Source organism: Manis pentadactyla, chromosome X (assembly GCF_030020395.1).
Source record: "Manis pentadactyla isolate mManPen7 chromosome X, mManPen7.hap1, whole genome shotgun sequence".
Lineage (NCBI taxonomy): Eukaryota > Metazoa > Chordata > Mammalia > Pholidota > Manidae > Manis > Manis pentadactyla.
The window spans coordinates 79,934,984-79,946,121 of NC_080038.1; the positions used below are offsets into that span (position 1 = coordinate 79,934,984).

Consider the following 11,138-nt stretch of genomic DNA (forward strand, 5'->3'; position numbering starts at 1 on the left):
CCTTGTATTTCCAGTTTGCTTACTCTATGTCCAACATAGTGTTTTAGGCACAGTGAGGAATGCATAGGTCCACAACACAGATCTTGACTCTAAGAAGTTTCCTTGCAATGATACCTACCTAGATAACAGGAACTCCAAAATAGATCATAATGAATGCTCTGTTACAAATTCTCCTGGGACAAAGTGGCACATTTTTAGAAGTGGGCTACCAGGAAGCGAATCTGGCATGGGGTGGGGTGAGTGGAGGGAATCCAGAAGGAAGTGAGATTAAACACTTTGATTTTGCTCACTTGCCTTTACGCTACAGCTACTGTACTTGGGTAAGGAAAAAGCTGGGTTAGATATTTGCAAGTCCCGAGTGGGAGGGCTGTGATCATGCAATCTAGCAGCTGGAGTGTGTTGTGGTAGCTGCTTTCCTTTTCTACTTCAGCTAGAAAGCTAGGAGAATTCGCCTTGTACCACAGGCAGAGGGGGAGGGGAGGAAGAACACAGACTGCTTTCAGCACTTGTGCTTTTGTTAGTTCTACAGAAGAGGCAGAGAAACAGAGATAACAAAGGCTCCATTTCCTTTCTGTGAGAGAAGGCTTTTATCTTTCCTCTTGCCACGATGTCAGTGTCTGGCAAGAAGGAGTCTGATGTGAAACAGATCCGGAGGCTACGCTGGAGGTGGTTTAGCCTTCTCAAGGTTCGCCCAACACTGGAAACTGCCTTCAGCAGGAAGGATATGAGCATAGAGGGACCCGGTTCAGGGCAGGTAGAAGAACTACTCTTGGGACAGTGTACTGAGGAAAAGCAACAGTCCTATCCACAACATACTGGCACCAGTGCTGGGAACTGGCCCCTGCCTGTCAAAGAGCCCTTCAGGATTGGCACCCGCAAAACCTGATAGAGCATCTTCGAGCAAATGAAAATATTCCTAAAGCAATTCCAGAGGAGAATTTGTTCAAAGAAGCTTGTGAGAAACACTCACAAGATTTGGAGATGATGGCTGATGATAATACAGAGGATTCTACAGCGAACTAGGAGTTTTCAATCACATAACTGAAAGTCACAGCCTAGGGTGATTTATCCTCCAAATTTCTCATTTAGTGCTTAACTAAAAGTGCTGTAATAAATGCCAAACTTGTATGCAGCCAGTCAGAATCTCCAAGAAACCCCTTCCTCTGTCTATAAAGGAAAACAGTAATAATACATGCATTTTTATAATTAACGGGACATATGTCTTAGGGTTGTGAGTTTACTTCTTCTGTTCCATTTTGATATCATTAATAGTTCTGTTTCAGTTCTAAGAGGTGTTTATTATAATAACTAATTTCCTGTAAATATCCTCTGTGGCTTGGATGTTCAAACAGTTGTGATTCTTTGTGCAAGTGTGATCACTTAAATAGAACTCTTTCTAACTTTGTGACTTACGCCAATTCTGACAAAATAAAGGCTCTGACTGCTCAGCACATCCTTATCTGTCCCTTGGTACATGGTTGCTCTATTGACACTTGACAAATATTTTGTCTTTATGTGAGAATACAGAACAACTTCCTTTGGCATTTGAGATTTATTTCAAGATGTGTTCGTTTCATAGTTAGTTTGCAATCATGAAAAAATTTTTCATAAAGCAGGTAATGAAATGCTGCTTGCAGCAGTGAGATCTTAAAAGTAGGAAATGAACATGTCTGCTATTTCAGAACAGTAAAATGGAATGAGAAGTAATAATAAAGTATAGTTGCAGTATAGTTTATAAAATATTTGACTTCAACTTTACTTTTGTGTCCACCAGTATTGTTTGAGTAGCACAGAATTATGTTCTTTTAGTATTGTCCAACCTAACTTACCCTAGTAGGTCTTTATGTTTTTTTTTTCTGTTTCATTATCAGGTTTTATTTGCTCAACACGTTGTAGACACTATTGGGTATCTTGGTGATGTAACTAAACAGTAAAAACCTACAGAAAAAGAAGCGTTTTTGATGTGTTTTAAATTATATAACCGTTCAACAGGAAGCTATGCTAATGTATTTGGAAATCTGAGTATTTGGTATGTTGTGTCTCTCTATGTAAGTATAGAGGAGAAAGACGAAATTTTGCTTCTAGATATAATTTTTCCAACATATATGTATGACAGGTCCTTGCTTCCCTAAATTCAAAACATAATATCAGTAGAAAAAGCAACATAGCAGCATTGTGGTAAAAGAGAGATCAGCTGTGCAAGATGATGTCTGTATAGGAACTCAGTCTTCTTGTTGAAATGTAAACATGCAAAAGACTGAAATGACTTGAAATATAGTATTAGAGTGTTTGTGATGCTTAAGATACCTTAAGAAAATGTGTGTATGTATGCATTTGTGTGTGTGTGTGTGTGTGTGTGTGTGTGTGTGTGATTACCCACAAAAATGCTATATAACTGTTGGGACTGAAGGTTCTGTTTAGTACAACTAACTGGATTTCAAAGTAATATGCAATCCATGCTTTCAGATTTAGCAGGTTTTCAAATGACCTCTCCTCACCATGAATGACAATTTTAAAAACCGCTGAATTTGGAGGTTGATATTAAACGTATTTGACTGTAGTAGAGAAAATTAAATTATTCACTGAGAGATCCTGACAAAATTCTTTGAGGATTCTGGAATTGATTTTCCTGCATGAGAATATATTTATAATAAATCAGTTGCTAAAAGAAAATGTGGGATAAAATGTCAAATACAAAGTATCCCTAAGTAATACTTAAAAAAATATATTTATCATTTTATTTTATTCCCGATAGTTTGCACGTTCTGAAATGTTCTGCCAAATATCCTGTGGTTACAGTGGAAAGTTAATATTTTCTTAAAATAAATATAGGAGGACGGGCTGGGGACCGGCCGCCGCATGCACACACCAGGCCCAGCTTCCGAGGAGCCCGCGGAGCTGGCAAGCATGCGGCCTGCCGTTGGTTGCCTGTCCACCACGCTCGGCGCCCACCCGCCCCCGAGGCGGGGTCCGAGTGCCTGGGAAGATGGTGTCCTGGATGATCTCCAGAGCAGTGGTGTTGGTGTTTGGAATGCTTTACCCTGCATATTATTCATACAAAGCTGTGAAAACAAAAACCGTGAAGGAATATGTTTGATGGATTTGCCCTTTATACTGTGATTGAAACTATAGCAGATCAGTTGCTTGGTTCCCTCTGTACTATGAGCTTAAGATTGCTTTTGTCATATGGCTGCTTTCTCCCTATACCAAAGGAGCAAGTTTAATACATAGAAAATTCCTTCATCCACTTCTTTCTTCAAAGGAAAGGGAGATTGATGATTATATTGTACAAGCAAAGGAACGAGGCTATGAGACCATGGTAAACTTTGGGTGGCAAGGTTTAAACTTAGCAGCGACTGCCGCTGTTACTGCAGCAGTAAAGAGCCAAGGAGCAATAACTGAACGCTTACGAAGTTTCAGTATGCATGATCTCACAGCTATCCAAGTTGATGAGCCTGTGAGACAAAGACCATACCAACCTCTACCAGACACAAAACGGAAAAGTAAAATGGCCTCCAGTGAATCAGCAGGTTATGGAATTCCACTGAAGGACGGAGATGAGAAAACTGATGAAGAAGTAGATGGGCCATATTCAGATGATGAGATGTTAACCCACAAAGGGCTTCGAAGATCACAAAGCATGAAATCTGTGAAAACCGTGAAAGGCCGCAAAGAGGTGCGGTATGGGTCACTAAAATATAAAGTGAAGAAGAGACCACAGGTGTATTTTTAGTCATATGCACTTCAAGAATCCCAATACAAATTATTCTAATACATTGACTTTTTTTCTAATATTACATATTCAGGATTTATATATTAAAATATTTCTTTAAATTGTGGCAGTGATAAGGTTTACTTTAATCAGTTTAAAGTTTTTATTTCTTTAACAATTACTTACAAATATGACTATTAAACATAGTTATGAAAAGCATATATAAATATATATGTCAGAAATAATAGGAATTTGTGTTACCAGTTTTCAAATTCCTCAACACTGAGTGCCTGAATATAAGATAAAACACAGACCCACAGTATACTTGAAAAGAGTCTTTTTATGGTTCAAGATACATCAGCCTTTGTGACATTGCATTTACCTCCATTTATGTTATAGACATCATATAAGGATAGTAATTTAATAGGCCTCTAAGCCAATAGTGCAAGGGCATAATGTAAGACAAAGGATATTTATGTATTCTTTAAATTTTTACATTTTCAATACTTTCTAGTTTTCCATCATCAACTGTAAGTTTTTGAAATAATTATTTGAAAACTTGGCATTGACATAGCACTTTTATTCCAGCCTGACTAGTTTTGCACACTTTGTTCATTTACTTATTTTATGACTGTGCATTTATTTTAAGTTTTAAGGACACTATCTTTATTGTTACTTGTCACATCCTGACATGACAAGTTATGCCTTGAATTACATCATGTCTTTTCCTGTGGGTTTCATTTGTTAAACTCATTAGATTGTAATCATATAAAAATATAGGCAATTGTTTAATTTTAACTATTTTTAATTATCTTCTGTACAGATAAGAAATTATGTCGAACAATAGCCAGTTTCCATATGTAGCTCTACTTGGTAGGTGAACTTAGCACGTTTTTGTTATCGTTGGTTACATTTTCAGCTTTTAAAGGTGGTAACTTTTATGAAAGAGTCAGAGATCAGTACAGCATTTAGGTCTCTTCTGATTCATGAAATTATCTAACAGCCAATTCATTCACAAGCTTGGCACTGACACGTGCTACTGATGTATAAATCTGGTTTTGACTAGAATGATTTGAGTCACTTCTCTTCTGGCTGTGATAATTTTCTGAAGATAGGTGTCAGTGAAAAATACAGATGTTAATCTTACATATTAAAAGCTATTAAAATAGACATTAGAAAAATATTTTTTTTTAATCTGAGAGATTTTGAGTGACTGACCTTTAAGGCTCTTTTAGGTTGCACTGATGACTGTGCATTATGAACTCTATGCAAATATATTCTTGCTGATAGTTCTAGTGATCAGTAGTTAAATTTGTACAGTAGTACTTGTTCAGGTAACTTACTTGATTGTTATACTTGTTTGTCCAAAAGAAAAAAACAGTGGAAGAGATTTGTGAGATCTTTGACCTTTCTACCTTTTAAGAAATGAAGCCAGCTGGCAATACATATTCAAGACCTCCTCCAAGTGTTGGCAGAGAAGACAATGTTTACTCAGGAGGACCTTAGTATAATTCATAGTTTTCTCTTGAAACAAGTCTTAAAATATTTTCTAGATTATCTAACATTTTTTATATGTAACACCAAGTAAAAATTCGTTCAACATCTTTTCTCTCATAGTTTAATTCTATGAATATTTTAACCTTTACCTTGGCTAATTTTTAGCCTCTTAGTTTCTAGAAACTTTGTGTTCAGGATTCCTATGAATTCTGATTATAAACTCTTGGAAGAGAGTTTTATTTATATTGACTAGTATTAGATTTACCAGTATAAATGCTACACCATGGTTGTCTTCCCTATGCAAAGGCAATGTCATCTCAAATTGCCTGAAGAGGTCATGTAAGGAGCTTTGTATCAAAAACATTAATTGTGGGGGTGGATTTGTACCATTTTATCTTTTCAAGTCTAATCTCAGTATTAAACCTATTATTTAATTATAGTAAACTCATAAATACTGTTCTAAATTAGAGGAATTAATTGTTCCCTCTTCACTTCTAGAATTAAAATGTCAAATCAAAGACACCAGTCTCAAAGAGGTAATGCATGCCCTTTTGTTTAATTGTTTCTCTTCACATTCACAATGCTTCCTCTGATATATTTCCAGTTATATTTAATATATAATGATGTCATTTTACTATTATTTTGTTTCCCTTCTCTTCTATTCCTTAAATCATGCTTCTTATCTTTTATATGTATGTTACCATGCCCTTTTCTTTGAACTTTGTATAATAAACATACATTTTTGTTTCTTTTAAGGTGGAGCAGGTCATTTTTCATTCTTCTGCTTTTAAGTCTGTTCTTTAAAAAGAGGTAAAATCTATCCCTAGGCCACTGTGCCTTGCTTTCCTACCACCAACACTTGGTGAATGGACATCAGATGTTGCGCAGGCCTAGTTAGGGAGCTGCTTTGGTAGCTGTTAACAGTTTTTCCAGACATTGGACCTGGTGTTTTGTTTTATTATATATACATTCAACTTATTCTATAATATTAACTATTTCAAAAGTTTCTTTTGAAGTAAGAATTGATCTATTCTTTAGTTTACTATATTTTTTCCAGTATAAAAATTAGCCAGAAATAAGCATTATTGTAAAGTAATTAATTATGTAAACCCAACTAGTCCTGCATAAGATTCCCTCCACACAATTCACTATATATATATTGATTTGGCTAGAAAGTGATATTGCCAGCATTACTAATTATAAATACTTGACTATACAGATTGATGGAACAAAATTATTAAAGTGTTTTCAGGGAACTTAATTCATATGTCACCACCAAAGATTTCTACAGTGTTATTAAGTATGTAAATAAATATTCCATATTTCTGTAAAACATTGGTTAGATAAATGTTCATTTGGCATAAGTTTGTGCTTCTGGAATGATTGAATTTCTGTGTTGTTAAAAATAATAGAAGATATATTAAGTATCAGCAATGTGTAATTTTAATTGGAATCAACTAAATTTTTATTTTAATTTATCAGGAAAATTAAGAAGTTAATATGCATTGAAAAGCAATTTCCTAATTTTTCTTCTGTGTAGGCTGATTCATTTAGAAAGCAGTTAGGTAAATCTTCAGATGTTCATTGTTTCTGTGGTATGTAGTATTTCTTCATAAATATCATTTAAGAGTAAAGCTTTCTGAAAGCAAAGTATAGCTTTTTCTCTAAATGTTTTTAAGATTTAATCTTTTTGTAATGTCCTACAGATTAATGTATATTAACTATTTAAACATTGACCATGAGTTAGCATTTTCTCTTTTAACACCTTTTAAATCTATGTACTTTAATAATTAAAAGAAAGCAGTTTTACAAATTTTTAATCTCTTTGTAAAGGCTATCTTTAGTCCTAGTTGGAAGTAATATTGCAAATGTGGGGGTTTTTTGAAAATGTTAATATCAAATAAACTCATTTTATTAGTGAAAAAAAAATATAGGAAATGGTTTCATAGATGTGCCAAGGATATTTTAGCAGAAGGGAAGGGACAAATTGAGGACCTTATTAAGTGAATTATGATGATTCACTTATTTACCATCACCCATTCTGAATTGTTATGTCTTGATTAAGGAGACTTTGAGAAGGAGCTCTCTTATATCCTGCTTCTCTAATGCCTTTCTTCTTCAACAAGATTAGGGAGCAGAAAGGATCCTGAGAAGTTGGCAGCAGCCTGCCATCACCTCAACAGAACTCTTCTGGTTAAGCAAACAAACAAATGAAATGCCAGTAAGTGTGGAGAATTATCATGCTAGTATAAAACAGGCTCTGACATTCGGGGAAAAGTTAGGGTCTTTAAAGCCATCCTCCTCTCTACAAATATATCAGGGAATGAATAGAGAATGGACTATATTACTAACTGCAATATAATTTAATAACTTGCAATTATTCCAAAAACAGATATTAAAGTTAGATTAATATGTTGGTTTGGGGATTTAAAAATCCAAATGTATTCCTATGTGATTGAATTATAAGTGTGTACTTCATTTAGTAACAGCTCTACATCATGACCCCACAGTGTGAGTATGCACATACCAGTATGTTGGTCATCAGAGATCTGGGCTCACTTATTATTTTCTTTTTGTTACAGTTACCTACTAACTCTGCATCTTTGCTTTCCCATAACTACCTTGCTCAGTGCCCTTTATTTTCTTTATCTCACCCCTAGCATTCAAAAGATCAGAAGAAATTTTTTAGCAGTATATTATCATGCTTCTTATATGACAACATTTGGCTATCAATTATATATACATAATAATCATATATATAAAATAGTATTTTAACTGCTCATAAAGAAATAATTGCATAGGCACCCAGGTGTATGTCAGAGTTTTAAACTGCATTGAAGTTATCTCCTCCTTGTGCTTGAGATCATTGATTAAAATGCTGATGACCTGTATGTGGGCCCAGAACAACAAGCTCCAGTACAAAGCTGTGCTGTTTAGTTTTAAGGAATTGGCAGGAAAGAAGGATTATACCCTCATTCTATCTGTTGGGGCTTTAGGTTTTGCAGAATTTACTGAGTGTATGATAGGTGATTTTTCATATCCTTGCCAGAGTTGCTTTGACAAGACTCCAAACTCCCTCCACCTGAGTCCTTTCCAATTTTTAAGAGAGGTTTACCTAGAAAAAAATGAACAGCTATCTTCATATACTGTGATATCCCAAAGAAAGGGAGATTAGATGAATAAGACTTATAATTCATTCATAATTCATTCCACACTTCTAGGTGCCCAGGATAAAACAGGATCAAAACAGAAAACCTGTTTTCATGGAGTATACATTCTAGTGAGGAGAGAGGGGCAATTAAACTAAAACATGTAATACTTAAGTGGTTATAAGTAATGGGAAGACAAAATACAGGGAAGAGAGTGAAGGAGGGATACTCCTTCAGATAGGCAAGACCTTTCTGATGAGGTAACATTTGAGGAGAGCTCTAAATGAAGGGAAGAAATGTCGGACTCAAAAATTTGAAACAAGTGAGAGGTTACTGCTGCTATGCCACAAGGTAGCCCTTAACCATCATGCATTCTTTTCTATTCAGATCAATGCCACATGTCCCCATATAGTCCATGAATTAATGTCAAAAGCATCCTTAACTGGTGAACTCAAAAATATGCCCTGACCTCTTGTTCATTATAGTGATTTTTCAGATCACATGATGTTCCATGGACACATAGGTGACTTCCCAGACATCCTGTAACCATGATGCGATTTTGTCTGCTGGGGATCTGTCTGTTCAGCTAGCAGGCCAGAAGCCTCATGTACAGAGACCTGTGCCATTTATGAAAACAGACACATGATGTTATATTTGCTTTCATAACAAACCTATTCAGAGATGGCGAAAGGCATTGTGCATCTTCATCCACAACACAGATCCATCTGTAATATGGAATATGCTTGGGAAATATTTATGCATAAGAGTAATCCAAAGTCCTAAACAGTGGGACTTATTATAATATTCTTTCCCATAAAGTAGGAAGTAAGCTGTGGGAGTATTTACAGAGAGAGCTTTCCAGGAAGCCAGAAGAGCAATTTTGAGAACCCTAAGATGGCAATGTGCATGATAGGTTCAAAGACAAGGAAGCCAATAAAGCTGGAGTAGAGCCCTGAGTGGGCAAATGGTGAGAGATGATTTTGGATAGGTGACAATAATAACACAACATTAAAAATAATAAGTACCTTTTGTAGGTACATGTTATGTGCCAGGCGCCAAATACTTTACATATATTTTCTCATTCTCCCAAGGAAAATCTTTGAATGTGAAGATGGTACTCACATCTACAAATGATATTTCTCTGGGTATTAATTTTTTGCATAGCTATCATTTTTACTTATCTTCTCACAAGGCACAAATAATATGGTTTCCTAAAATTCAAAGCAAGGCCTACTGTACTTAATTTTGCACTGCATTGCTCAGTAGAAACTATTACTTTGAAGGAAAGAACAAGGAACAAACTACAATTTTATTGTTATTTATAGAAAGTTTAAGGTTAAACCCCTTAGCCTATTTAAACATGCCATACAAAATTATGTACGTTATTTAGTTGCTTTACCAACTTTACAGCATTTTAACAAATAATTTAAACAATGCAGTGATCCCTAACACTTTTAGAGGTGGAATGTCTGTTGGTTGATTTTAAATCCTTGCTGCTCACAGCCTCATTCCTAAGAGTGAGGTACCATGGTCCTTATGTCTCATTCCTAGCAGTGTGGCATTGCATATATATATATATATATATATATATTTATTTATTTATCTCACACATATATATATATTTAAGTTTGCATTTAATTAAAATACATTTAATATTAGAAAAATCTAGGACTCCTGTCCATCTAGGGATGTAGTGATATGTAAGGGGACCTATAGCTATTAACTTTGACATTTAAAGGCAGTATCACTTTATTTCTGCATTTATAAATAACAATAAAGGACTCAAAATGAATGGTACTAGTCAATATGTGACTTCAAAAGCAACATATTAACTATGTCGACTTGTATAACGTTGCCTAAATGTTCAGTCGCTAAATACTTCTTTAAAGTTTTTTTTACGTGTATGTCTTCTTTTTGACTTTTTTTTTTGAGAGGGCATCTCTCATATTTATTGATCAAATGGTTGTTAACAACAATAAAATTCTGTATAGGGGACACAATACACGATCATTAATCAACCCCAAGCCTAATTCTCAACAGTCTCCAGTCTTCTAAAGCATAACAAAAAAGTTCTTACATGGTGAACAAATTCTTACATAGTGAATAAGTTCTTACATGGTGAACAGTACAAAGGCAGTCCTTACAGAAACTCGGTTTTGATCACGCATTATGAACTATAAACAATCAGGTCAAATATGAATATTTCTTTGATTTTTATACTTGATTTATATGTGGATACCACATTTCTCCCTTTATTATTATTATTATTATTATTATTATTTATAATAAAATGCTGAAGTGGTAGGTGGATGTAAGATAAAGGTAGAAAACTTAGATTAGTGTTGTAAGAGAGCAAATGTAGATGATCAGGTGTGTGCCTGTAGACTATGTGTTAATCCAAGCTAGACAAGGGCAATAAATCATCCATGAATGCAGAACATTTCTCTCAAAACAGGGGGGGTGAGGTTCTAAGCCTCACCTATGTTGGTCCCCAATTTCTTACCTGATGGCCTCCCTGCGACTGTGCCTGTCTTAGGTTGTTCCTCCCTTGAGGAATCTTACCCGTCTCTGGCTAACCAGTCATCTTCCGGGGCCATACAGGGAAATGTAAAGTTGGTAAGTGAGAGAGAAGCCATATTGTTTGAAAAGGTTAGCTTTTTACTTCTTTGTAGATTTATGCCCTGTGGCTTCTATGTCCAGCATTTGTCTTGAGGTATCTTTACCACTTGGAGGAATTATGAAACTTGGTAAATTCAATATGAGGCATGAATTCTATTTAA

The 11,138-nt window shown here is 35.1% G+C and overlaps 1 pseudogene; it reads left to right on the plus strand.

Moving 5' to 3' along the window:
• The first annotated feature begins 2,887 nt into the window (after positions 1–2,887).
• On the plus strand, positions 2,888–4,159 carry LOC118934490 (receptor expression-enhancing protein 3-like; annotated as a pseudogene).
• The last annotated feature ends 6,979 nt before the right edge of the window (positions 4,160–11,138 follow it).